At 43.7% G+C, this 27512-nt stretch overlaps 1 protein-coding gene across 5 annotated transcripts in view; it reads left to right on the top strand.

The window, feature by feature from the left end:
• fmnl2a (formin-like 2a) overlaps positions 1-27512 on the top strand; it is a 269355-nt gene that overhangs the window by 113054 nt on the left and 128789 nt on the right. The window lies entirely within an intron of this gene.

Genomic DNA, 27512 nt, shown 5'->3' with positions numbered 1-27512 from the left:
ACCTTTAGGCTCAACAGATACTACATCTGCTGCCACATGACATTTTCTCATGGTCCTTATAGAAGCAGTAAAATGGGCAAAATATCTTTGAAGTTAATAGATTTTTTTTAATGAGTCCAAATGGATCACTTTATTTTCTCTCACTTTTTTAAGAAGAGGGGCTGGTTTTCCTCTTGGGAGCACCTTTTGCATTGGAAACAGCTGAGTTCAGAGAAGGTTTACTAATCTAATACCTGGTTTGCCTTATGAGGAAAGGTTGGACAGTGTAGGCTTGTATCCACTTTGACCATTTAATAAAAGCCTCCATCAAACACACACATGCTGAAAAAAGATGCATTGTTATGTGAAAAAACCTTGTATACTTGTAATCCTATTAACTTATGTCAAAAAGCAGAAACCGTATCAATTGCACAATCTGTTATAACAGCCTCTTAAAACTGTCATTTGTTCTCAGATGAATGGAATACCAACTGTGCTGAAACCCATTAACATTTGAAACTCAGCCAAGCATTCATAAAGCCATCCAACTAATAGAGTACACTTGAGATGAAAAGAACAGAAGGAGTTCATATAATTTCAAAGCAAAGTGCCCATCAATCAATAAGCGAGATCAGATTTTTTTCAAGTGTTAAAAGCCGTTTTTTAAAAATCAGCCAGAGCTGCCAGTCCATTTAAATCACAGTACAAAAGATGGCAGCATAGGCTGACGGGACGTTTTTAACTGCATTGTGGTACTTTCTCCATTGGAAAAGTCCTGCAATGCATGTGAACAATTAGTCAAGGCTGGTTAATTTAAGGGGCAACTTACCTTTACAGGACAGAACCTTATGATGAGAAGACCTAATAGTGACATTTGAAGGTATGAAATCATTTTACACTTACCTTTGAGAATGTTCCAGACGTTCTGTTTTCTTCATGAACTCTTAAACTTGACGAGTTTTTAACGGGCTTCCAAAACCCCGCACTACCAGCTGAAAATGGTGTGCAGGAGGAAATCGAATTTTTGTCCCCCATTTAAAAATGGGGAACCCAACCTCAGCAGGGTGTGTGTGTGTGTAGGTATGTGTTTTGCACATTAAACATTCCCGATCCATAAAAAGGCCAGAAGAAAATGGAGTGGGGCCGGGAATGTGGAAGAAAACCTGATTTCCTTCAAAAAAAATCAAAGTGTAGCCATTTACACACTGAAATGCACCTCCGCACCCAGATGGAAATTCGGCCCCAGGTGTGTATTCAGCTTGGCCAACCCAGAAGTTTTAGAAGTTACTCTTTGGCTAGTAAACTTGGTTAAACTTATCTTTGGAGAAGTGTTATTGATTGCATTCTAACCAGAAGTGTCCTTTTAAAAAGGAGCCTTTAGTGAGACAAAAGAGTTCATCTATAAAGTTAGACATACAATAGATCAAAAAGGAGAATAAAGAAACTGGAAATAAGTTCCGTCTGTTTATCCCCCTAGCTCTGAACATTCAGCCACATGCTTTGTTTTTTAACTTGTCAAAGGCAGAAAGTAAGTGACCCCAGGCTTCTTAGTGAGTGAAATTCACCCACCCTGGTGTTGTTTTAAAAGCAACAAACTTAAAGGGATCCTGTTCTTTTTGGAGTGCCTCTGGGCAGGCACGTTTCCCAGACCAGCCTGGTTTGCAGATGGATATTGTTGAGCATTACTCTCCAGATATTTTTTGAAGAAGCATGCATTTAAAAAAATGTTTTGGTATTTATAGATATAATATTAATTTTCTGTTTGCTTTCTGTTATAATGCAAACTCCTCAATAATGCAGCAATGTGGAGTAGAGCTTCTGATTGCTTCCATATTTCCAGTGTGGATACATAAGATTAAAAATTGCAACTTGAATCGCTTATTACTTTGTCTTCACCATTACCAGTTGTTGATTCTGTATTGCCCCACCATACATTATTCCCTGAGGATACAACAGCCGACTGACCTAATATAGGACCAGCTGGCAACCAGACCATGAGAGCTGCCCAGGTTTACTCGCCTTTTTGTTCTTTTGTTGAAACTCATTCCTCCCCCCACCACCACCCCCCCTCCCACTGAGCCCCACCCCCACATCCACCCAGCTTTATGCCACGTCCTGACAGCACAGCTAAGTTAGGAATCTAAAGTGGAGCAGTGTTATCATTTATACTTTGCCTTAACAATATGCCCTGGCTGTTGGGCTTGAGATTTCTTCCATTGCTATGAAAACAAATGTTAATAAAGCCTTCAAAATAGTAATTCACAAAGCTTGAGGCACAAAACCCGAAAAGGATCCAGCAATGAGATTAGTTGCCTAACACTCTCAATGTTATAAATATTTAAGAATCCAAATTAATTTTCCTGATCTCTCTCTCTCTCTCTCTCATTCAGTTTCCACAAATTTTAAGTTCCTAGGTCTTTTCTGGATGATGAGTCAATAAAAATCTTTTTGTAATTTTACAAGTCAGATCACGCAGGGCCAGGGATGTGAAGAGTTAATACTGCCTTTCATCTCCGAGTTTGCACGTTTAGAAGGGTGAAAGGGCTAAGGAGAAGCCCTGATGAGGAGTACTTGCTTTATAGCTGATTGGAAGGTGATTGGAGCTAAATCAGGCTCTTGTTCTGCTGTGTACTTGAATGAGTGGCATTGAAAGTTCTGCCAAGTTCTTTGCCTTGACTCCTGCTAACTTAATGTAAAAATGTATGTTTTAAAATATTTTAATGTGACTCAATGGGCTATGTTTGGAAAGCATACAGTGGATGCTTTTATCATTAACACATTTTAACAAATGAACCTGAGACAAATGTTCCAGTAATAAATATTGCTTCTGCCAGTCATTGTGTGAACTTTTATGTATTCCTATTCCTTTTTTGTTTTAGACTTATTTGTGATACAAAATTGTTTATAAGCCTTGGGAGTGGGGGGGATTGGGGTGGGGGGGGGGGGGGGGGGGTAGCTGGGGGGGTGATATTTCTTTGCAATTTTAGAATAATTAGGCTTTACACCTGAATTGCATGTCCACAACTTTCCAATTGAAATTTGAAGCAATACTATCCCCTTAAATGATCTCTATTAGTAATCTCATTGGTATGAACCTGCATATTTAGGGAGGAGGGACTGCAACTTCGTGATGTGTGGATGTCGATGAGGTAGGAAGAGAATTTCCATTTGACATCAACCTGAAAGAACTAGAGGGAAAGAGAAGTGGTTATGTTAAAGGGCTAATGCTTTGTCAGGCTTGTTGACCAGGGGTAAAATGGAAACAAATAAGTGGAAAGGGCTGGCATGTGAGTTTTATAGAAAGAATTTTGTTTATATTATGCATTATCATATCTCATAGCAACTCAGACCAATGAATTTGAAGTGCAGCATTATCCTTTCATGTCCTGATGGCATTAAGAGTCAACAACACAGGCCCAAATTTTCACTCCCTAGTTTGGGACACAGATTTGGGAAATTTCCCGACTCCTCAAACCTGACTTGGGAGAAACTTCTTTGAATAGCCAGATTTTCATTCCGGGTCTGTGAGTAACTAGAGTTGGGCCCGCCGTCCCTGGAAACAGAATGGAGGCAGGTACAGGGCTGCCAAGTACCAAGGCGGGCTGTTTAAGAGGCCTGTGACAGTGCTTTGAGATTCTGTCCCAGTTATAATAAAAACAGTAAGGCCCTCTAGTCCTCACCACCCCCTACACACACCCCCCAGGCCCCATCCATGCTAACACTTGCCACCTCATGCCCCTTACTCACTTCTATGGCCTCTCATACCTTCCAAGCCAACCCAAGACCCTCTTTTGCATCCCGTGGCCCTTCATCTCCTCCATGCCAACCTATGCCCCACCCCATGGCCCTTTATGACCCCTATGTCAACTTAGAGCCAAGTCATGCCAACTCTTGAACCCCCGCTCATCCCCATGGCTCTTTATAGCCCCATGTCAACTTTGTGCCATCTCATGCCAATCTATGACCCCTTCACTCACTCTCCTTTACCCTTAACACGTTCCATGCCAACTCCCTCAGTATCCACCATGGGCAGACCTCAGGAACCATGCTGAGTTGAAATAAAATAAAGATCTAAGTATCTATTACAGGCTTATATATAAAATAAACACTTTCAATGATAAAAGCCCATTCAATACATTTAAATCCCTAAAGTACTTACTTCCTTATGAAAACACACATTTGCATTCACAGCCCCACATCAAAGACAGCTAATCCCTTTAAGATCACTTGAAACTATGAATCAAATTATGAATTTAAGGCTGTGATAATGACAGGCTGTGGAAGCAGTCAAGCAACAATAATACTATGATGATGATCCTCAGGCTATGTCAATAAATACTCTTGAAATTGCAAGCACTGATTTTTGTTACAACTGCAGGCTGTTTTTTTTCAACATTTAAAGAACAGGGGATTTCAGTGACTTGACAGCTCCAAAGACCATATCCACTTTTTATACACATTCACGTCTTTGGTTAACAATCCCAAAGTGGTACCTAAAGCTCACCAAAAGGGTACCTGACCTCTCCAAAGAGCAATGGGAGGTTTAGACCTTTTCCTCAAATTCATAAAGCCCCTGAGTCATGTTTCAGAAACCTGGGGGACGAAAATTGCTTCTGATTAAAAGCAGCTGCACTTTCAATTGTACTGCTGCCTCTGTGAACCACAGATGGGCAAAATGTATTTCATTCCCATCCCCCCCACCCAACCTTGGCACAACTGGTCAATGCCAGATACAGGGACAGGACTTCTTTCCAGTGCCATTTTGGCTAAGGCCCTTCCATGACTGCAAAGTTTTGCGCCATGTTGGCTGAAGTAGATTCACTAGGGGAGGGATGACAGGCTCCCTGAATGACATTAGTCAACTAACTGGGTTTTACCGCAATCACCAGCTTTCATGGTCCTACTTGTCAGCCCAAAAATTAACCAATGACTTAGTTTAATTTCACAACCTGCCATGGTGGTATTATGGATATATAGGGCTGGATTTTCAGTTGCCAGCAGGGTAGGGGGTAATGCCAATGCAGATGGGCTTTGAAAATCACAGTCCTGGAGTTTGTGTCAGGGATCCTGACATCTCTGGGACAGTTTCAGATTTTCAAAGGGATAGTAGGGGTCAGGGAGTAGAGAAGGTGTCTAATGCCAATTAATGGCCCCTTAAACTCCTTAGGAATCTTGTTAAAAGGCCAATGTAGAGCAGACTGGAATTTTGAAAAGTTTTTCAGGCGAGCCCAACCAGTCTTGTGTACACGTTTGTTGGGTTCACCGTGGGGATGAACAACTTTATTTGCTGTGGTCTTTTCAACAGATCTCTGGGGCCAACCAGCAGTGGCCCTGCCTTGCTGCGTTAGGCCGTTATCCGCCGCCTTCCACTTCTGAGGAGTTGCCAGGCAGGTAGCTCTGCCTCCTATTGGGTGCTGAATTTGTTCCCTGGACAATTAGATCATTTAAAATTAAAAATTGCGTCACAATAGCGGAGGGGCAACCCCACATTGAAGATCCAGTCCCATAACTCCTGAGGTGAAAATCCAGTGCTATAACCAGTAGGCTGCCTACATATGTAGATAACCATTGCACCCAATTTGTGTTTCACAAGATCTTGCATCAAAGAAATAAATGCTCAGTGAATCTGTTTGTTGAGGGAGGAATGTTGGCCGGAACATGGGAAGAACTCCTCAAATTGTGTTTTGAAACAATGAAATAGGCAGGATGTTTTTCAGGGGACAATGGGTGTTTCGATATGAAATTGCCAGTTATAGCAAAACCACTTTAATAGGTCTATTTTTCAAGTAGAAATTTTACAACAAGTAGCTTAATCTTACTATTGAAGTAAAGCAAATCAAAATTAAGCTTTCTTGTCAGACAAGAACTCTGAAGATTGAAGTTAAAACGTTGGTTATGCATCACTAATCTATTGATAACTCTGCTCCTATTCACTGTATCCCAGTGAACATTCAGAAATGAGCCTAACCAATCACAGAACTAACTAGCTGAGGAAGGCATCTTTTATTTCATTATATCAAGCATTCTCAGGCATGATCTTAAAATATCATATTTTGAGGGATGTTGGAATACACTGAATGCCATCCCTGGCAGCCCCACTGTTATCAGGTGTTTAGCATCCATCTGAACAACCAGTACAGACAAATACTTTTGCATCTCATCCCAAAAAATGACAGATCCAAAAATCCAGCATGCCCATCAGTGCTGCATTAATGCACCTGTAAAGATTATCTTCTGAAATCCTGGAGTCCGTTTTTTACAGTATATTTCAGAAGGAGCTAAAATGCTAGATTTTTTTCTTGCTCTGAAATTTTCTATGCAGAATTAATCTTACATTGTTCAGCCTCATGATTAGGGCAATGAAGTTGGGCTAAGGGTTAACGGAACTTTGAACAAATTGAAGAAGCCTTTCATTAAATGGTGCTGTTGGTGAGAAAGGCTTTGGACTTTCAGGTAAAATTATTTAGATGTGTTAGTTTGATTACTTTGTAATGGAAGATTATTTTCATGTCTAGGAAGACTTGCATGAAGCTCACATTGGAGTTACTTGACGTCATTCAATATTGACTTTATGCAAACCCTTGTGCTTGTGTGGAATTTGGTTCAGTAAAGCAAGCATCGTGTTCCTAAGACTTATCCAAAGTCTTTAGGAAGGTGGCAGAGGCTGAACTGTCATTGATATAGCAATGATTATGTTTAGGCTAGATGATTGAAGTACAGAGTTTGAAAAAGGTCATTTGCTAAGACAATATACTTATCCGCTCATATTTAGGTGCAGCTGGAACAAATTTTGCAATGGTGTGTGTGCGTGAGAATTTTAATCCAGATAAGACAAGAAGCCTTAGGCCCCTTTGTAAGTCTACCTTATACCCAGTAAGTATGCCCATAGTTTGTTTGTATTATTTCTGTTTTCACCCTGCCCCTTGTCTATATTCAGTGCTGGAATTATGTGATTCAACCTCTTAACTCAGTATTTTAAAGGACTATACTCTGTCCATAAAAAAACATTTGGGAAAGAAAAACGTTGTTTTTGTCCCAATTATGCTAGAAGTGACATCTTTCATTTGTAAACTTCACGAAGAGAGTGCCCCTTCAATATAATGTATTTTGATTTGTGTCCTCTTTCATTCTATTGCTATTACAGCCTAAAATTTGATGCTGCTTAGTAATTCATATAGTTTCATGATCCTTTGTAAACTTGCAGGTCTGGAGCCATTGATTTAGGGGACATATGTTGATGGGGACTACATTATATCAAAATTATAATGAACTCTCGATGAAATATGGAATCCTTGGAAGCATTCTTGGCTGAGAAAGAGTTATTATGTCGTGCAGGAATTGCAGTTTTGATTCTAGCTAATGGTGCATTCACCATGTTGGCTAAATAGCTGATGGAATAAGGAAAGTATCTGTGATCCTTTTATTTTTAAAATTAAACCATGTTTCACAGTTGCAAGGTGCACATCTACAAGGTACAATTTGCAGTTTGAAAATGATTAATCTCTGAATAAGGGGTTGATGTTTGGATAAAAACAAAAAAACTGCGGATGCTGGAAATCCAAAACAAAAACAAAAACAGAATTACCTGGAAAAACTCAGCAGGTCTGGCAGCATCGGTGGAGAAGAAAAGAGTTGACGTTTCGAGTCCTCGTGACCCTTCGACAGAACTTGAGTTCGAGTCCAAGAAAGAGTTGAAATATAAGCTGGTTTAAGGTGTGTGTGTGGGGGGCGGAGAGAGAGAGAGAGAGAGAGAGGTGGAGTGGGGGTGTGGTTGTAGGGACAAACAAGCAGTGATAGAAGCAGATCATCAAAAGATGTCAACAACAATGTTGATTTTTGGTCCTGCTTTCTCAATGGTGATTTCCAGCTGTTGAGGGAAGTTTACATCTAATATTTCATAAGTATGTGTTTAGTTTTCGAATTAGGTATGGAATTGGACAGAAAAGTGGCAAATGGAATTCAACCCAGAGACGTGTGAGGTGATGCATTTGGGGAGGTCAAACAAGGCAATAGATTACATAATAAACCAGAGTGTCTTAAGAGGTATGGAGGAAGTGAGGGACTTTGGAGTCTGCAGATTCCTGAAGGTAGCAGAACAGGTTGAGCAGGTGGTTAAGAAGGCATATGGAATCCTTTCATTTATTAGCTTGGCATGGAATATAAGAGTAAGGAGGTTATGCAGAAACTATATAAACCATCATTTAGGCTACAGGTTGAGTACTGTGCAGTTCTGGTCACCTCATTACAGAAAGGATGTAATTGCACTAGAGATGGTATAGAAGAGATTTACGGCGATGTTGCCAGGACTGGAAAATTGCAGCTATGAGGAAAGATTGGATAGGCTGGGGTTGTTCTCCTTGGTTCAGAGGAGACTGAAGGGAGATTTGATTGTGATGTACAAAATTGTGAGGGGCCTGGATAGAGTGGATGGAAAGATCTGTTTACTTTAGCAGAGAGGTCAGTGACTAGGGGGCATAGATTTTAATTGATTGGTAGTAAGATTAGAGGAGGGGTGAAGAAAAATATTTTTCACTCAGAGGGTTGTAGGGGTTTGGAACTCACTTCCTGAAAGAGTAGTAGAGGCAGAAACCCTGAACTCCATTTACAAGGTACCTGGATATGCATCTCAAATGCCGTAACCTGCAGGGCTACGGCCCAAAAGTGGGATTAGGCTGGGTGGCTCGTTTCTTTGGCCAGTGCAAACATGATGCACCAGTGGCCTCTTTCTGTGGCGTAAACTCTCTATGATTCTGTATCAAGTTAAATTATGGAGCACTGCAGCTTTAAGATTTCAATGGTTTCACTCACTTAAATATATACATCCTCTCCTCACTCACCAACACCCAAGATTTTTAAAAATCACTTAATTTTGTAAATGAAGTTGAGGAAGCAAGGATTAAAAAATTATTTTTTTTTTTTAGTTTGGGTTTACTGCTTTCGGGCAGTCACAATAATAGTTTAGATATTCCCTTAAGATGTCTAGTGCGTGCTCAAAGTTTTGACTGAATTGATGGCCTGTTGGTATAATTGTACTGGCAGAACGGTTGATTTTGTTGGGTGACTAAAGATCTTTCTAGAGGGTGCTGACTCTTAATTTAATATTGTGCCAGTTGTGGTAACAACCCTCTACTTTCTTCCATAAGTGGTTATTCTTCATGTGATAGTGTGCACAATGTCCAGTGGGCTACTTTGTATGAATAGTCGAAGGTGGGGAGGGAAATAACAGCTAAGCTCAACTCTGGCCTTGCCTGGTACCTGCAAATATTGAATATGATTCTAGTAGAAAGTGCTTGGATAGCACCAAGATTGGGAACCAGGGCTGATTTGTTTTCTCCATTAACTTTTAAAATGAAACTCAAGCTATTTTTAAAGGACTCCATAAGCTTCTTGTGACAGAAAAATCAATGTCCAGTGCTCTAAACCATAGGCTTTCCTGTTCTTCACTGAGTGTTTATTTTTAGCTACTTGTCTTGAACCTGTGCTTTTCTGACATTGTGCTGTTCTGGTTAGTCTTTAAGTAAATCACAAGAATGATTGTTAATCCATTGTTAATACAATTCACTGCATTATCTTAAAATCCAATGTATAAATTGGACCTTTACACAACATGAGAAAAAGCTTGGCTAGCTCTCCTCTTCGTCTTCTCTCGTAATTAAAACAAGAATGGGTTCAGGGTGCTAGGCTTCATGCTTCGCCTCGTGATTTTTTTTTTGGCAGATCTGGGGCTGGTGGAACAAAATCAACTTGGCACATCCTGCGCTCATGTGAAGAGCTTCATGGTACAACATGAAAATGTAGGAATAACTGCCTTTGTCATGTTTTCTGCCATTTGTACTCTTGAAACATTGGCTGGGTTTTCCACTCCTGTTTGTGGCGAGCGTCATGGCAGGTGGAGGGGGGGAATTTCGGCAGGAGGGACAGAAATCGGTTTCACGCCGGCATGAAATCACAACGGGATCACCTGATGGTTTTCGCCATGGCAGATCATGAATCCTGCTGGAGGCCGGCGTGAGAAAGATTTGCATCCTGCTAATGGGAAAACCTGCTGGTCCAGCTCTCGGAAGGTGGGAGCTCTCTACACAGCAGCTTTGACTTTCCTGAGGCTTCAAACCTTCATGGACTTCGCCGATGCTTCAGGGAGTTTGCCATGGGCTTTCACTGTCTTCTAGTGACTTGGCCATGGGCCAGTACAGATCGGCAGTGAAGGTAGGGGTGGAGACGAAAGTCTAGGTGAGTGTGGGAGAGGAACGTGCCGGGTGGGGTGAAAGTTAGGGGCAGGGGAGGTGAGGTTGGGAGAGGGCGGAGGTGTTATGAGGGAGGGGGGCGCGGAGGTGTTATGGGGAAGGGGTGTGGAGGCGTTATGAGGGAGGGGGCGTGAAGGTGTTATGGGGAAGGGGCATGGAGGCGTTGAGGAAGGGGGGCGTGGAGGTGTTATGAGGGAGGGGGCGTGGAGGTGTAATGAGGGAGGGGGCATGGAGGTGTTGGAGGTGTGACGGTGTATGGGAGGGGTGGAATGTCCAAGTGAATGTTCAAGAGAGGGGTCTGTGATGTAAGCCTCCTAGGGAACGAACTGAAGATGGGCGTGCTAGGCAGGAATGGAGAGTGTGAGCAGGGGTTTGCAGAGGGAGCTGGGAGGGTGACGGTGCATCAGTACTGGTAGAAGGGGCAACAAGGGTGGTTGGTGAAGACACGGAGGCAAACACAGGCCTTGGGGGTGGGAAGGAGGAGGTCGGGGAGGTCAATGAAGGCTGGGAACGTGCACGTTCACCTGGGAATTCCTGAAGGAGAAGAGTTCTCCTGTCGGGGGGCTGTACAATAATGATGGGCAGGTGCAGGGTGATGCCAGAGGGGAAAAGGACATGGGTGACTGGGGGTGGGGAAAGGCCGGGGAACTTATCAGAAATTTTACCACAACCGTTTTGCACAAAGCGAAAGTGATCGGAGTCTCATGTTGGACGGGCACAGGTGCTGCATGGGAGTGTGATCAGTGGGTGGGTGGAGATGCAGGTCAGCTCAGATGGACAACTGAAAGAGAACCCCAGCAGGCAGCATTGAAAATGCTCAGGACATTGAGATGAGTGTGAAGGATGAAGGCTCCATGTGTGCGGGAGAGTGCTTCCTCGGGGCTCTGAAAGGCCCTGCCACATAAACACTTCTCCCTCCAGAATCACTTGTGGTCCGGCTGCATGAGCTGAACTGCTAGTGGGGGGTGGAGGAATGCAGGGAGAGGACTTGTCAATGAAGGTGAAAGACAACATTACACACTATTCAGTGAAAGTGAATATATTTTCAGATTATAAAGTGACAAAATCTGTCCACCCGTGCAACTAACTGTGATCAAAATTTCTTGACTTTTCTAGACCTGCCATTTCTAGGTGCTGCATGCAACAGGGGTGGAGACAGCCTGTGCAGTGTTTGGACCTGTTGGCTCTGATGACTTTAGTGTGGGCCTTATGGAGAGCCGAGGCCTGGAGGGACTCTGCTTGCTTTGGCTGTCCTTCTGTGGGCCAGCTGCTCCTTCTGTGGTGACAGAGGACAAGGTTGAAGGGGTCACAGGCAAAGGGGACTCAGAGGGAGTGGACAGCCTCCGAGATTCCTGAGTGGATGACCCAGGGTTGTCCAGCTACCATTCTTCCTCCCTTTGCATGCCCAAGCACCCCGGCCTGACTCCTTGAGGGGAAGGAGCACCTGGAGGAACATTAGGTGCCCCGTTTTCCCCTCGCATTGCCACATAGGAACTCACCCATGACTATTGTGATGGAGTGCAGGACTGGGCGGACCTCCATGCCCTACTGGACCAGGGTCTCAATGGCAGTCATGACCCTTTCCATGGAGACCTCCACACACACATGTGGGCACCACTTCATCAGAGAGCAGGCTGACACACTCCTCTGACATGCATGCTATCTGTTGAGGGATTCCAACAGCCCTTCTTGATGTTTCCCTGCTTTCTGCTTTCTCCACGATGAGTTGGAAGGCTGAATACAGAAGTTCGCCATCTAACTTGGACCTCACAGGTGCCTCTTCCCCAGTAGTCCTCCGAGTGCCAGGGAGCTCGGTTGAACCTGCCTACTCCTGCTGCAGACATGTGTCCATGCGGTGACCACCAGATTGTGAACCCGAGCCTGCTCTAGATCCAGGCCCCACCGAGGTGTGTGTCTCTGCGTTGGTGGAGGTTGTAGGTAAACACTGTGATGGGTCTTCCAGGCTGCTTACTTCCAGCTCTTCAATGGAGGAGGAATCCTCTTGACTGGAGCTGAGGACCTGGGTGGAGCTGAGGGACTGGACGGAGCTGAGGGACTGGCTGGCTAAGGGTGTTGGTTGCTTGGCTGAGCTCCCTGTGAACCAAAGTTGTGATAATTCTCTGAAGAAGTCATACAGACTTGAAACATTAACTCTGTTTCTCTTTTTCTACAGATGCTGCCAGACATGCTAAGTTTTTCCAGCATTTCTTGTTTTTAATTTAAATTATATTAGAGGTAAATTAGTGCATGGCAGCAGAGTCAGCAACAGGGAGAGAGAGCACTCACAGTTGCGTTGAGGGAAGGATGATGTGGTGCAGAATTATCAGGTGGGTGTTTGCTACTGAACTCACCATTGCCGCAGAAACAGTCCACGCCCTCACCAGCCAGCACGATGGCATATTCCTCAAAGTGAGTGAGGGGCCTAATGTGGGCTGGGACCTCTCCCTCTTGTTGTAAACCAGCTCCTCCTGCATGAAGACAGATGGAGAGAGTAGGACGTATGCCACAGCAGGTTAAGAATTAATGGCATGTTTCTGTGGTGGGTGGAGCCATAGATGGGATGAGGACATGAGCTCCAGAGGGTATGAGCCTGATGGAGATGTGAGGGTGTGTGTGAGAGTCAGTGTGTTGTCCCTTGAGGTATCAGATCCCTGTGGATGTGTGGTGGGTTTGAGAGTGCGAGTTGAGAGTTATCAGGTGGTTGATTTACCCTGGAGGAACCGGTGAGATCATTCATCCTCTTCCTGCACTGGATGGCTGACCACCTCTGTGTTCCATTGGCACTGATCGGCAGTGCCACTGCCTCCCAGGCCAGACTGGTGACTCTGGTGGACTTCTTGAGGTCAGATTGGGGATAGAGGACTTCAGCGGGCCTCAATGGCATCCAAAAGGTGCTCCAGTGAAGTGACACTAAATTTGGGTGCTTCCGTCTTCCTGTCTTTTGGGGCCATCTGTCACCTGGAGCAGTCCTGGTCTGTAGACGTGAAGTAAGTTGCGCTCTGGTGCGCTTTAGATACGGTGCCTGGAATGCTGAAGTGGTTGGCAAATCCGAGGCTGCCTGCCAGTGATCTAATGTGTTTCCTGTGCATGCATTATTATGAGGTGGGATGTGCTGGTAAGCAAACAATATGGCACAAAAATCCGCCTAGTGGATGATGGTCCCTGACATTCAGCATCCATAAATTGATGGAGAGGACTCTCGAAGAAAAGGGTCTATGCAAGCTACACCCAGTGTGCCTCTGCACGGGACCCATAAGCAGTTGTCTTGTGCTTGTTAGCTGATGAGTGGTAGGATTCTGGAGAAGACAGGGTATCGGTCTGTAAGAATAAGCCCAGGAGTAGGAACGGAGGACAGGCTAATTTCCAGGACTAGACTTTAGGCACCAACCGAGTAAATATTGGCAGCAGTTGGATGTGGTGCGCCAAAAGTGAGCCAATTAAGAGGGAGAGCATGGGAGGAGTCTCTGGAACCAAGACCAGAAGTAAGGGATGGAATGGGCAGCTGAAGAGCTTGCCAGGTTGAGCTTAGATATGATGCATTTGCAGTAAGGACACAAGTACGATGGATCCACAGGAAAAAGATGAGCTGCAGACTAGGATCTGTGGAGCAGAGCAGCATGCAAGTTGAAAGGTTTTGATGGAGAGGAGATCTGGTGCTGGCAGTGCCCTTCCTTGAGGAACAGTAGTGATGTGTAATATATTGGCAGTCTCTAAAATGCAAATAAGGACATGGGTTGAACCAATAACATGCTTTGTCCAATGTTTCCATGCCCCACAGATACATGGGGGATGCAAAACATTTCCATTTCAGAAAACCAAATGAATGATGTACCTGTTAAGACGCTTGTCTCCTGTTTGGCTGTGCTTTTAGATCCCAGGGTAAGGCTGCTTATTACCGGAATTCCCTGTATTCTAATAATTTCTCAATTCTGAACAAGCAACCTTGGAAACGGCTCACAAGCATATCGGGCTCTTAGTGTTGGAGCTAACTGGAGAAAAACCACCTGCAACTTTTGGTTTTTCACCTTTCCCCTTTCCTTGTTATTGTATTTTACACTTATTTTAGGGGGGTTATTCTTGGGAACAGCATTGACAAGAGGCTTAAATCATTTGGAGATACTGTGGGGTGAATTTTCACCAGGGTGGTGAAAGACAGGAACGGTTCATTTTAGGTCGGAAACCTGCCGCTGGGGAGGAAGCTAATTCAAGTTCAGATTTTTGTGTGGTGAAACTCTTAATTGATATGCAGATTTATTACCTGTCCACTTAAAGCCCATTAGAGGATGGAAATGGTGGTGGGTCAGATAAGGGGTGGGAGTCATTTTTAGACAGCCCATAGCAGCCATCACTGAGACTGCTGGTTGTGCTGAGGGAGAGATCTGCTGATTGGTGAGGTGGAAGGCTTTGGCACAGAGGGATATGAGATGTCACAGGGGAGCCAGAGTCCTGGCATCTGGGGCAAGGAATACCCTCGCTCCATCAATTGCTAACCTTGATCTAGTGCTGAAGGCTGTGAGGGTGAAGGAGAAGGTCCTCTTCCCAGAGGGTGATAGGAGGAGACTGCCTTGTCGTGCAGCAGGGACATTGCTCTGGTTAGTGTCATTTCCCTCGTCCTCCTCCTCTCTTACATTCTGCTCCTCCTGCAGTGAGCTGTCTCCTTGCAGGGGCTCATCCATCCTTGAGGTCCACAGCTTTCTGGAGAGCCATGTTATGGAGAGTTCAGCAAACCTCCACAATGGCCAAGAGTCTTGCAGGAGTGTACTGCAGGGTGCCACCCAACAGGTCCAGCCACCAGAATCACATCTTCAGAAGCCCGATGGCCTGCTCAATGTCTGTCCTGCTAAGCAGGTGACATTGGCTATATCACCTCTATGTCTCTGTTTGGGCCCCTGTAGAGGGGTCAGTTGCCATCTCTGTCCCCTACGATTCATCCACACACTTTAGGAGTTGGAGTAAAGATCTGAGGTGGCCTGGACTGCTGAAAGATGAAGGAGTCATGACATCTGCTAGGAAAGCGAGCGCAAACATGGAGGAAGCTCTTGTTGTGGTCACAGACTAGCTGGAAGAGGGATTGAAAGCCCTTCCTGTGGATAGATCTCACTCGCTGGTCACTGGTTGCCTTGATGGTCACATGGGCGCAATCAATGTACCCTGTCCATAAGGGAATCCAGCGATGGAGGTGAGACCAAATGACCACTGTCCCTACGAAGCAATATCTGTTAAATGAATGTGCAGTCCAGCTCTAGGAAAGGGGGTGTCAATGACCTGTGGGACGCAGCGGTGTGCAGCCATTTGTGAGATGCTAATAAGGTCTGCAGCCAATCTTTGGAAAGACTCAGAAGCAAAGAAGCTGAATGCCACAGTGTCTTTGACAGCAACTGACAGGGCATAGCAACCTGTACTGCGATGTGCCAAGTCTTTGGTGATGAGGGCATCAGTGCCATCTGCCTGGAGAATCGTAGCCTCCTGTTGCACTGGTTCTTGGGTCATCTCCAAATAGTTTTATCTTTGGCAGCTGATCCTGTGTTGAGGGGTTGGCCTAATGTTGCTTGCCTGCCTGCCCACCCTCGATTCCTCTTCGATGCCTGGGGTTCTACCCTTCACATAAAGTGTATTGCCCTCCACCACAGGGCCCAAAATCTGAGTTGTGCCCCCATTGCCAGTTGCTCTTCTGCCCCTGCAATGCCATGCAGTGTCAACCCTGTTCAAAGCCTGAGTGCTGAGTGCCCACTCTCTGTTCAACCTGTGCAGCGCCAAGGGCACCCTCTTAGCAAATTGCTAGTTTCCTTTGCCTCACTGACCCTCTTAAGCACTGACAGCCTCAGGGCATTTCTGAGGGAACACAGCACTGTCAGTGGTGCTGCGTTTAAGATGAGACGTTGCTGAAGTCTGGGCTGCCCTCTCAGCTGCATGTAAAAGATCCTTTGGCATAGTTCAAAGAGTAGGAGAGTTCTCATTAAGTGACATGATTGCATGCAGCTATGAGTGTATGAATGGGTCAGTATAATGTTCTAGTAAGGCTGTATTAATTGCTTTAGCCAAGGGTTATAGTACTTGCAATTCCCCAAGTGCAGCTGCAGGAGATTCATCATCTTGCCTCCTGTTTTCTGTTAATTTCAATGGATTGTACGTGTGGACCTGTAGCAGCAGCTAATCATTTCTTTAATTTTTGCTATAAATCCTGCTGCCATCAGTAAGGAAAATCTCTACATATGAGCGTTAGCTTTGTTTTTCTTGCTGAGTTTTGTAAGGACTTGAACCTTGAGGGTTGTAGCATATTTGTGATGGGGTAATGTGACTAGAGCATTGCAAGCACATTCCAGAGTGAAGACCATTGCTAACTGTCAAAACTACTATACTCTTAGCAAATTATGCGTAATATTAAAGTGCTAGAATTTCTCTTGTAAGACTGTATTTCTATTTTGCACTGTGTGCACGATAGTCTGATTACTCCTGAGATGATTCTTTCCTGATTTAAATCTATAGAGCAAAATATTTGAAATTACATTTGGCTTTACTTTACAGTTGGCATATTTATTTTATTTATCCAATTTAGACACTTTTCTATATTTTTCTCCCCCTCTGCTACCTTATACCACAGACCATTTACTTGTCACTTGCAAGGGTATTGTACAGGTGATTTGTTGGATGTTTGGTATGAAAAAGTTGCCTGGCCATGGACAGCTTGTTCCCTTTTAAATCTCTAAGCCTATGTTCTCATAGAGAAGTGCCCTTTATTGCAGTGTTCGTCAGGCATTGCAGAAATCAGCAATTTGCAGCATGGCGATTCATACGGAGCAATTGCATTAATCAAGTTAGTTGATAACAATCTTTCAAATAGCTCATTGAATTAACCCAGTTGAACCCCATGCAGACCGGGGCAATCAGGTTGGGTTGTCAGTCTGCACTGAGTTAACCTGGATGGCAGTAGCACTGCGATTGTTCCCTTAACATCCTTGGGTTAGGAAAACAATCAATCAACATTCCTGATCCGGGCTGCAATCCAGAGATTCCAGTTGCAAGTGAATGTGTATAACCGTTAGGTTAGGATAAGACTGTACTGGGATATGATATCCCTGATAATGAAAAGCCTGGGTTGGATTTTACGGGGCGGGGATGGATTACCCACCCCCGCCCCGACTGAAAAGTACATCGGCACTGCGCTGACCAGAAATCTGGCTGCCTCAGCCGTAATACATTTGAGGTCAGCCTTAATTGGATCAGAGTAAGACTTCCACCCCCATCTGGGAGGAAGTCCTGCTACAGAGAGCTATAGACCAATCTGATTGGCTGACAGATCTGTAGTCCTAGCAGTGCCAGAATCAAGTAGTGGCCACTGCTGGGACTACAGGCAGTTCTTGAAGATGAGGAATTGCTGGACCCTGGACTTCAGGGAAGTCAGGGATTTTGGCCAGGCCTGCCTGGCAGACACTAGTGAGGGGGGATGCGGGATGGGGTTTTAGATGCCAAGGGGGGATAGGAGGTAAGATGTTGGCTGGGTGCTCCTGATGGGCACAGGGTGCCCCCTTCCCCCCACCACTTTCTGCCCAACAGCAGCTGGGCTGTTGGACTTGCTTCCATCTCCCCCTGCCACAAGTATTATAGCAGCAGAGGTGGAATGAGGACCTTAAGTGGCCATTACAAGCCTGCCCTGCCTTCAAATATTCTGCTGGGGACTATAAAATTCTCCCCCAGGTTATAATCTCAGTCAGGGCTCATGTATAAATAAAGGGCCCTCAGATGAGCTTTGAGAATATGCTTAGTATCTTGGAACTACACCTAGAAAGGAGACCAGTACCTTTAGGAGAGGAAGGAATAACACAAGTGAGAAAGAACTGAAGTAACATGTTTTTTCGTATTTTGGTAATTTGCTGAAAATGATTTCCAGAATGGGCAAAAATACTGAACAAAACTGTTCATAAATGCTTGTTATATATTGTACTAGAAACTTGGACAGGAGATAAAGCTAATGCAGAAGACCAAAGAAAGCTGCCTGATGGTTTGGTTATGTTTCATGAATGAGAACAGTCAGAATACCTTTCATGGCCCTCCCTACAGAGGTAAATAGAACAAGAAGCTGAGGAATACCTAGGAAATGTTGACAGAAGTGCCCAGAGTGACTTGTCATAGAAAGGGACATATGTTTGAAACAGGCAGGCTGGTTGAGAGCCAAATACAGTGGAGTGAATTCATTCAGCCCCATCATTGCTGCTGAACTGATAAATGGAAATTTAAAAGTCATATTGTACATAAAGGTTTTACTGGCAAATTAGCTTATTGTTGTGGGAACCAAATGAGCATTAGAAAGTAGAAGCTCTGATTGGAAGGCATTGATGGAACATCTGTTTTGAATCCCCTAGTTCCATTATTTATAAATGAGATGAAGGAGGACCCTTATAATTTTCTGAAATGTGTGATGGTATCAAGCTGTATCGTCATATGTTGAGTATGAGTAATAACATTCTGAGAAATTTGGACTAGCCCAGTGAAAAAGTTAAAGAATGGCAGATGGATTTCAATGTTAATGAATTTAACATTACAAAATGGATAGGCGTCTGCCAGCAAGTGTGGAAAAGAGAAGGAACTTGGATATAGTTATCAATGATTCACTGAAAATTTCAATCAATTTGAAGCTAATATTGGGACACCTGACTTCAAATTTAAATAACCTGTCTTAAATTTGTATAAGTCATTGGCACGGCCACATTGAGAATACTGTATGCAGTTTTGAACACCCTGACAACAAAGGGAATTTTGTTGGAGTAGGTTTCGATGAAAATAAAGCTGCAAGAGTGCTTTGTCTTAATTAGTAGGAAAAAAAATTGAGGGAAGAAAAGGTGCAGGTTTTCAAAATAATCAAGAAGAATTGATCATGTAAAACAAGGGGAATTATTTAAACTAGATTGAGTAGAGTATACACTACTCTATCCAGAAGCAACTGGAAGCAAATTTCAGAGGAATTTTCTTTTCCCTAAATGGGATTTGTAGAATCAACTCTCAGTATATCCATTAATGCTTATTGATGGACATTATACTAAGCAAGCTATGTGAATGCCTGATTAGGTAAAGCTTAAATACAGAAGCGATTCCATAACCTTTGTGTGTGTGATTTAAGAAAAAAAGACTTTATGAAAAAGTAGTTTTCACATTTGAAATGAATAAATTAATTAGCATTGTGTTGCCACGATTGCAAATAAAAGACTTGAAGTGTGCTGTTAAATATAGCCCCAGTAGGCTTGCACATAATCAACAGCAAGGAGTAATTTCTCGTCTCCACGAGCTTGTATATGCTAGTACGAAATACACTTGTATTTTTATTATTTACTTTGATTTTTGTCATCGAGAAGTTTCTCTAGGCTGCCCGTTTCTCAATATGATGAATTATTGGTCAAATCCCAGCAGATTGCTTTTCAACCGAGCTGATTTAAAAAGAATAGGATTAACTTCCTTGAAAAGAGCTTTAATATCAGACTGCTGTTGAACTATCAGTTATGTTTCTACTGGTCAGCTGGGAACAGCTTATTGATGTTGATCAGATCACAACAGGACTCTTGAGAATGCAGAGCTCTTTCACTAAAGTCTAAATAGTATTTGGGCTTCCAGTGTTTTGAATGAAGTTCTTGCTGTTTGTGTATCCTTAAAAGAGTTGCCAACTGATCTATTAAGTCAATTTCTGAAAAACAACATTGAATGCTATAAGTTCTGGCTATAATTTTACCTTTGCTAAAAATGGAATATTGTACTTTTTGTTCAGCTTGTCAATGTCAAAATAAAATACATGTCTTAACCCTTTGATAGTGTTCTATTTAAAAATGAGCATTTTTAGGTGAGCAGTGTGTTGACATAATAGCATGCTGTAGCAAAGCTTTGTGCCTGATATTCCCTATCTCATCCATGTTGTTGAAGCTCTAAACTATTGCCAAGATTGGAAACTTGGCAGATGGGTTAACCCCTCTCACTCCTACCTTTTAGCAGCTAATTCATTAGCATTAATATGAGTCAGAGGGAAGATCATATACAGGTCCATGCTGGACACTTCCCCATAGGAAGGGAGCCAGAATGACCTGTGAGGAATTTCATGGCTGGATGGGGAGAGTCTTGGTCAAGGCATAATTCTGATCTGTGCAGACTGACTCTTGTGTTCCTAACAATGGAATGTACAGTCAGCTAGCTTTCTTGAGTGTCAGCTGTAGCTCAGTTGGTAGCACTCTCGCTTCTGTGCCAGATGGTTCTGCTTGAACCCACTCCAAAACTTGAGCAAAAAAATCAAGGCTGACACTCCAGTGCAGTACTGAGGGAGTGCTGCACTGCTGGAGGTCTTTTGGATGAGACATTAAATTGAGGCCTTTTCTGCCCCCTCAGGTGGATGGAAAAGATCCTATGGCACTATTTCAAACAAGAGCAGAGATTTACCCCTGGTATCCTGGCCAATATTTATCCCTAAATCAACACCACCAAAACAGACTAGTTGGGCATTATCAAGTTGCTGTTTGTGAGAGCTTTCTATCTACCAATTGATAGCCACGTTTGCTACATTACAGAAGTAACTACACTTTGAAAGTACTTCATTGACTGTAAAGTGCTTTGAGACGCTCATTGGTCATGAAAGGTGCCATATAAATGCAAGTCTTTTTCATGAGTACATTTAAGAGCTGAGGAAAAAGTGCCATTTTATTTGGAATTGGCTGGTGAAGCTGGACAAGGGATGGGTTTGGTGTGAAAAAAAGCTGTGAAGAGCTGGTTTGTAACTCTTTCGAGTTAAAACTAATAAAACCAAATTAACAAAATTGGGATAAATCAGGCACAGCCCCTAATTCAGGTCAACAGTAAAACCAAGAACAAAGTTTAAAGGAAACTTACAAACTTTAAATCAAAATGTGATTAAAGGAGTCAATAAAACACCCCAGTCCCCGCGGTGCCCACCGAGCACGGAAAGAACTGGTTTGTAACTCTTTTGAGTACAAACACGTTTCCATCTGTTAAGAGCTGGTTTGTAGTTGTTCCATGTTTTAGTTGCTTTTAATTAGTACACATGAGTCATTGCCTAATGTATAAATGCACCAAACTGAATGATAACATTGTAACCAATTCTGCTATAAAGTCACTTGCTTTCATTTTCCCATGGCACAGTTAGAAGTCTGTCTGTGAAAATACGAACACTAAACAACCATGAAACAGAAAGCTGGCAACAGGTTTAACTGCTTGAGTATGATATGCTGAACAAGTAGAAATGGATTTTTTTCTTTTATTAATTGTTTGCTTATGACCTATCTAGCACCTGAACCTGTTTAAAAGTGACCTTCCTAAATGGTGCCTGGCATGTTTCTGCATTAATGCATTGTGGAGTGGAGCTGTAAAAAGTGATCTTTATTTCCTTGATGTCCCTACAAAGAATTTAACTGCTGAATTCCGTAACAACCCAGCACCCCACTCTTCCTGTTGAAATTCCCGACCTTGAGAGCCGGATTCTCGCAGGAAAACTATGTGGACCTTTAAAAATGGTGAGCAGGACCCGGATACGGAAGGCCTGCCCCCGTTTCCAAAAAATCCAATTTTCTCCAGAAGGCGAGAGGATGCCAAGGGTGCCATTTTGGCTGGTCTAAGGGCCTTAACCCATAATGTGGGAGTCACAGGTTTGATGGAGTAGATGTAAACGCTCTTGAAGGATGGATAAAGTCTGTATAACTATCACAATCTTGAAGTTTTTGAAAGTGTCCTGCTCTTTAAAACAGAAAAACAGACTGCAACTATCAGTGAGAGTTTTAAAAAAAGCCTTCTGCTGGGCTGCTTCGATTGGCAGGCATAACAGATTAGAAAAAATGTCGCATTTGGTTGTGCAGTTTCGTAGTGCTCTTGGTTGACATTTAACCAAGGGCTATTGTTATGTCATTATGAATGCTTGGCTAAATTTCAAAAGCTACAGTTATCACAGCAGGAGTTCTGAATTCATAGTTTGATCGACAGCTTAAAGAGGCTATTAAAGCTGGAATGATGTGGCTACCGAATAGAAGTTTGCTTTTATAAGAGATTAACCACTTGAGATTTAAAAACTTTGAATTGATTTTATGAATGAGAGTTTTTTTCATTATTAAGTGTGCAGGAGTGAAAGCTGTATTAAATTGGTAGAAGTTCCTGAGGTCTGCCCATGGTGGATACTGGGTAAGTGGCTATGGAGGTGGCATTCAGGGTATGATGGCCATGGGGGGTGGGTAGGGGTGCATGAGTTGGTATTGAGTTGGCTGTTTCCAGGAACTGGCTCCAAAGTTCTAAAGTAATTTCAGTATTGATTTCAAATACGTGGGCCAGGTATTTTTATTACTAATACAACTCTGTAAAAGTGCTGTGTGGGTGTGAACTGAAGTTCTAAAATAATTTCATGGGTAGAATTTTCTGCCTGCCGGCAGGCGGGCAGGCCCAACCCAATCTCCAGCGGATGGGGAGAGGTTCCCCACCGGAGAAGCCGGCCCCGCCGCCATTTTACGTGGGTGGGCCAATTAAGGCCTGCCTGGTGTGACGCCTGGCGGGAAGCACTATGCGCTTCCTGTGTGAGGGGGGGAATTCCCCAAAAGCAAGAGTGCGCTCTTTTGCGCATCTGCACGAAAGACTGCACATCTCGCTGAGGCTAAGTGCTGCCTCAGGGAGATCGCTGTCACTTTTAAAAATATTAAAAATAGAAAAATAAAATTCCCTAACATGTCCCCCTCATGTGACAATGTCACATTAGATGGGACATGTTCATAATTTACATAATAACTTTATTCAAATGTTTAAAACCCTGCTTGAAACTGCATCCCGCCGGTGGATGAGTTTTCGTGTTTTTTCTAGTTCCCGCCGGGGCTCCTGGCCTGTCCGCCAACCTTAAGGTTGGACGGGCAGGTCCTTTAATTGTTTAATTGATCCTGTCAATGGCCTCAGTTGGTCATTGACAGGTCGGCGGGCCCACAGCTGATTTTGCTGCGGGCCCGCCTTCCTGAAAATTTAAATGGGGTGGGATGATGTCGGGGGTTCCGCCTGACGTCATCCCACATCATTTTACATGTTGGCAAGCGGGCCCCGCCCCCTGCTCGCCAATGGCAAAATTCTGCCCCATGTACCTGAACTGATCAGAAAAAGCAACTGAATCGGCTCTGAATCTGAAGCATGACCTGGAAACTGTTTGCTCAGAAATATTAGATTTGCTAAGAAGGGAAGATTTGCTTTCTCAACCTGGTCCATATAAAAATATAATTCCAGCCATAACAGCACGCAGGAGTTCTGTGATTTCAGCTGTGTGGATATGAGAGGCATTGAGCAGAGACCAGAATGAGAGATGCAGTTGGTGGAGGAGTGTACACACCAGGTTGTGGTTGTAGTGAAGAGAATTGGAAAGGCAAGAATTTATGATTGCCAGCATTTTTCGGATCACCTCTTCTATTATGTAAAGACCTTGAATGTTCTCAGGTTTTGGAGAATTCTCCTCTGCACCAATAGGACCTCTCAGTGACTGTATGGCCTGTTCCAGGACTTTGTTGTCCGTTTTTAATAAGAAATCTACCTGAAAATTCTTTGGACTACAAACTGATGCAGTGAGCAAAACTGAGCAGACACATTGGTTAATGCTGCCCAGCTTCACATATTTATCTGCTCTTCCCATAAAAGATGCATTGGCCTGAAATACACCCTGGCAAAGCATTCCATTGGTATCTGCCTGAAATGCTCCCTGTGACAAAACGTTCCATGCTCTAATAACTGTGTGAGTAAATTTCTCCTAATCTCTCTCCTTTAGTCGTTATGATTTTAATCCTGATCACTGACTCCGCAACTAAAAGTCTTTCCTTATTTACTGTCAAAACCTTTTGTAATTTTAATCAATTAAATCTCTTCTTTTCCTTCTCTGCTTTAGTGGAAAGAGTCCCCTGTATTTCAACTTCCTTCTCGATATAGTTTTTCAGTTTCCCATCTTCAACTGGGCGATACACTCCATCATGTTGTGTGCCACTACCACCGTGCTAAATGGAATAGATTCAGAACTGATCTAGCTGCTCAAAACTGAACATCCAGGTGCTGTAGGTCATCAGCAGTAGAATTGTATTCAACCACAATCTTTAATCTTATGACCTGACATACCCCTCACTCCACTATTGCCATCAAGCCAGGGGACCAATACTGGTTCATTGAGGAATGTTGCACAGCAACCCAGGGCCAGAACCAGATATTTCTAAAAATGAGAAGCCAGCCTGGTAAAGTGGAAGCAGCATGCGATAGACAGAGCTAAGCAAATCCACACCAATGGATCAGATCAAAGCACTGCAGCCCTGCCACATCCAAGGTTCCTTTGATTACATCTTCCAAACCTCACAGCCTCTACCATCTAGAAGGACAAAGGCAGCCGACGCATGGGAACACCACCATGCACATTTCCCTCCAAGCCACACACCATTCTGACTTGAAATTACATCACCGTTCCTTCATTGCCGCTGGGTTGAAATGCTGGAGTTCCCTCCCAAACTGCACTGTGGGGGTACCAACAGCAGGTGGACAGTAGCGGTTCAAGAAGGTGGCTCGCCAATACTTTCTCAAGGACAATTAGGCATGGGCAATAAATGCTGGCCTTGCCAGCTACACCCACATTCCACGAACAAATAACAATAAAATCCCTGGCATCATAGTCAATGTATGTTTTTTGTTCTTTGTGGCTTTTAATGCCCTTCCTAGAAAAGGGGGTTGAAAACAGCAAACACTCTTGATTGTAATGCAACCATTGCCTTGTACAAATTTGTATTTTTTCTTTGCAATTGTATATTCTGTCCTATTCTTTAGACTCATTGTGCCACTGACCTTGTTTTATGGCTGTATGTACCTGCACTCCCATGCTTTCCCCCAATTATTACTTGAACTCTTAGTTCTGTTTCTCCCCACCTGTCAAGGTCTGTCTGATAGGTTTAAACTCCAATTTTTAAAAAATCTCAAATTGCATTACCTCACATTTATCTGCCAATTGTCAGTGAGTCAATAATTTGCCACTTAAGGGCTGTTTCCCACAAAGCCTCAGTTTTTAGGCCGGCGGGAGGATTGAAGTTGTGTGGGAGAAGCCCAAAAATCAACAGAGTTCAATCTCAAGCTGAAAGGGAGGGGGGGGTTGGTGCCTCCATCAAAAGCCCCCTTCTGAAGCTGGGCACCTCTCCCTTTAAGGTCTGGTGGCCTCTGTATCACCCATTTCACCACCCATCCTCACCCCACCCTCCCAGGCCTTCCCTACCCTTCCCGCCCTGCAACCTTTAAACTTACCTGGGCCTCCGCTGCCCGGATCTAATTTCAGGCACCTTCTGCATTTCCTCAGCAGTCCGCTGCAGTTCTTGTCACTGCAGGGACTGGAGAGCTGCTGGTTAATCAGATTGGCCAGCAGCTCTCTAAGGTGTGGTTTCTGAGTGGGAGGGCAAAAGTCCCGCCTGCAGCCATGTGAAGTGGCTGTGAGGCACTCGGAGTTAGCAGGGATGTGTTCCCCACCATACCTAAAATTCAGGCCATTGTATTGTTCGTGGAATGTGGATGCTTAACTTGCTCTGTTGATCATTGTGGACTAAGTTGCACACCTCAGTTATAAGGTTGATACCGAGTCTCCTCATCTACTATTCATCTCGTGAAACTCTTCATCCTAGTCCTTCCCCTTATTATTTTAACCTTGTTTTTATGCTTATTCTAATACAAAATATTATAATTTTCTTAGGATGTTTAAGATACTCATTTGGATCTGGCTTCGGAGTCTTGCCATTCCTTTTTGGAAAAATAATGGTGCATGGTTAAAACTGGCTCCAGATGCCATTATTTTCAGCCAGCTGATGTTTGGTATTCAAAATATGAACACAGCTGTACCATAGAGATGATCCTTGTTAATCTCTGATAGGATTTATCAAATAGAGATTTTGGCCATGATAACACTGAGGCAGGGAGGCAGTAGGTTGGTGGGGGGGGGGTGGGGTGGGGGGGTGGTGGTGGTGGTGGATGGGGTGAGGAGAGGTGAGGGAGGCTGGGGGTGTTAAGAAGGCAGAAAGGAGTTCAGAACAAAGGCTGATCAAGCTACAGAGTGAAGCAACAGCGAGGAGGTGGGGCGTGGGTGGGAGTTGGATTGGATGCTGGAGACAGATTGGAGGTGGGATTGGGGGAGATTAGAGGCAGCCCAGTGGCCTAGTGGAGCAGATTGGAAAGGTTGGGGGAGTAGAATGGGGCAACAAGAGATTGGAACGGTCTGGTGGGGGGGAGGGGGGGTGGTGGTTGGCAGTGGGATGTTGTTGGATTGTAGGGTAGGGTTAGTGAAGCAGGTACATTGGGTCTAGTAGGTAATCCTTCAACTGGTGGATTTCCTGGAGCTAGACATAGAAACCCAGCTGGCAAAGGTTAAATTTCAAAACGTGGTGAAATGTGAGGCAAGCACGTTTATTATAATGGTATTGCTAACCTGACTCCTGAAAGTGGGTTGGTTACTTGCTCCGTTCCACCCCCATTAAAACCACAAATAGACAGATTGGAGGTGGATGGATTTTGGGATTCAGATTTTAAACATCACATCACACCTGATCCAAACTCATCCAAAATTGGGGGTTAAAATACTCCCCTTTGTAGTAGCAGATGGGTCATATTGGAACTAGATGTGCTAACTTGTCTGTGGTACAGAAATTATTGGGATACGTTGTTGACATTTATTTGGCTGTGACCTCATTTGTAAAATTCCATGTCATTTTGTCTGATTCTCTGCATGGTCTCTCCTGAACTCTGGTATTGACCAGAACTTTGTCCCCTGCAAACTCTCAGCCTCAGAAATAATTCTTAAATCAAAACCAGTGCAGCCAAAACTGCAAGAATCAAGGTCCAGATTTCTATTAAAATCCTCCCAGCATGCCGGGCGCACACAATGGGAGATTGTGAACCCTCTGCACCCCCCCCCCTTACTTTTAAATTGATAACTTTAATGGATGAAAGAGGGAGGCACAATTTCCATATAAATACTACTGGTATGAACTTGGTCCATTGAAGCAGAATATACTGGCCCCTGTTTTGCAGAAGACCAATCCCTTGCTGATCTTGGTCAGCCAGGTGAAATGTCGGTGTGAAGTGTTGATGGTTGGCATGTGTGTTTCTGTAGATGTTATATGTCTAAATTTGTTACATTCTTCAATTCTGTGATTAAACCGACAAAGCTCTGGACAGACAACAGAACAGAATTAGCGATAGAAATTCAGCTGATCCCATGACAGCAAGCTTAATGTTATTGTGTATTATATGACCACTTCCATAATAGGTATTAAAGATTGC

Source organism: Carcharodon carcharias, chromosome 12, assembly GCF_017639515.1.
Source record: "Carcharodon carcharias isolate sCarCar2 chromosome 12, sCarCar2.pri, whole genome shotgun sequence".
Taxonomy (NCBI): Eukaryota; Metazoa; Chordata; class Chondrichthyes; order Lamniformes; family Lamnidae; genus Carcharodon; species Carcharodon carcharias.
This window is presented reverse-complemented; position numbering and strand designations above follow the sequence as displayed.